Here is a 2,239-nt window from a genome sequence, read left to right on the forward strand (position 1 = left end):
TTTAGGACATAATTAGGTTTAGATGAGGTGGTGAGGGTGGGATCCCCAGGATGGTATTAGTGCCTTTATAAGAGACAGAAGAGAGCTTGCTCTGTCTTCTTCTCTTCTCCACATGAGGACACAGGAAAAAGGCAGCCATCTATAAGCTAGGACATGGGCCTCACCAGAACCCATCTATGCTGGCACTCTGATCTTGGAATTCCAGCCATCTAAACAGTGAGAAAATACATTTCTGCTGTTTAAGCCACCAGTCAGTGGTCATGGCAGCCTGAGCTGACTAATATAAGTGCCTGCTCTTTGAGTCCCAGTATATCAAGTTCAGTAGGCAAAACTGAGCCATGACATTAGAGGCAGGGGAATGGTTTCCATTGGGTGGGATGGGAGGGTCAGGGGGTGGAGAGTGAGTACCGAAAAGTGGCCTGAGGTGGCTTCAGAATCTGGTTATGTTCTGTTCCCAGTCTGAGTTTTGGGCACACGGGTATATTTACTTTGTCAAAATGCATCTAGTTATGTGCTTAAGATTTGTGTTTTTTATTTTTTATTTTTTTAAAAAATTTATTTATTATACTTTAAGTTCTGGGGTACATGTGCAGATCATGCATGTTTGTTACATAAGTATACACATGCTATGGTGGTGGTTTGCTGCATCCATTGCCCTGTCATCTACATTAGGTATTTCTCCTAATGCTATCCCTCCCCAATCCCCCCACCTCCTGCTATTCCTCCCCTAACACCCAGGCCCTGGTGTGTCTATGTTCCCCTCCCTGTGTCCATGTGTTCTCATTGTTCAACACTCATTTATGAGTGAGAACATGCCGTGTTTGGTTTTCTGTTCTTGTGTCAGTGTGCTGAGAATGATGGTTTCCAGTTTCATCCATGTCCCCACAAAGGACATGCACTCATCCTTTTTTATGGCTGCATAGTATTCCATGGCATGCCACATTTTCTTTATTCGGTCTATCATTGATGGACATTTGGGTTGGTTCCAAGTCTTTGCTATTGTGAATAGTGCTGCAATAAACATATGTGTGCAGGTGTCTTTATAATAGAATATTTGTAATCCTTTGGGTATATACCCAGCAATGGGATTGCTGGGTCAAATGGTATTTCTGTTTCTAGATTCTTGAGGAATGGCCAGACTGTCTTCCACAATGGTTGAATTAATTTATGCTCCCAACAACAGTGTAAAAGTGTTCCTATTTCTCCACATCCTATCCAGCATCTGTTGTCTCCTGATTTTTTAATGATTGCCATTGTAACTGGTGTGAGATGGTATCTCAATGTGATTTTGATTTGCGTTTCTCTTGCAACCAGTGATGATGAGCTTTCTTTCATATGTCTGTTGGCTGCATAAATATCTTCTTTTGAAAAGTGTCTGTTCACATCTTTTGCCCACTTTTTGATAGGGTTGTTTTTCTCTTGTAAATTTGTTTCAGCTCTCTATAGATTCTGGATTTTAGCCCTTAGGTGGGTAGATTGCAAAACTTTTTTCCCATTCTGTTGGGTGCTGGTTCCCTCTATTGATAGTTTCTTTTGCTGTGCAGAAGCTCTTAAGTTTAATTAGATCCCATTTGTCTCTTTTGGCTTTCGTTGCCATTGCTTTTGGTGTTTTAGTCATGAAGTCCTTGCCCTCGCCTATGTCCTGAATAAAGTCTCTAGAAGATTTGTGCTTTTTAAATGATATGTGTTATAATTCAATACAGTTTACAAAAAGAAAAATAATCTCATTCAAAAATAATGAGTAAGAATAAGTCTTGTGAACAATATCGTAGTTATTTCTGTATTATTAGTATCTAGCTCAGTGCCTGAATTTAAACCAGATTGTGTGCTAAATGTAAAATTTGCTACAGCAACAACAATAAAATGAACAAGATAAAACTGTGTATGCTGTTGATATAGAAAGATGTCTATATTGTATTTTGTGTTTTTTTTTTTAAATAAAAAGGCTGAGCAATATTTATAGCATGATTTCATTCATGATTTTTAAAAATTCTGGCCGGGCGCGGTGGCTCATGCCTGTAATCCCAGCACTTTGGGAGGCCGAGGCGGGTGGATCACGAGCTCAAGAGATCGAGACCATGCTGGTCAACACGGTGAAACCCCGTCTCTACTAAAACTACAAAAAATCAGCTGGGCATGGTGGCGCATGCCTGTAATCCCAGCTACTCAGGAGGCTGAGGCAGGAGAATTGCCTGAACCCAGGAGGCGGAGGTTGCGGTGAGCCGAGATCGCGCCATTG

The sequence above is a fragment of the Cebus imitator genome, unplaced genomic scaffold (genome assembly GCF_001604975.1).
Source record: "Cebus imitator isolate Cc_AM_T3 unplaced genomic scaffold, Cebus_imitator-1.0 Scaffold281, whole genome shotgun sequence".
In the NCBI taxonomy this organism is placed as follows: domain Eukaryota; kingdom Metazoa; phylum Chordata; class Mammalia; order Primates; family Cebidae; genus Cebus; species Cebus imitator.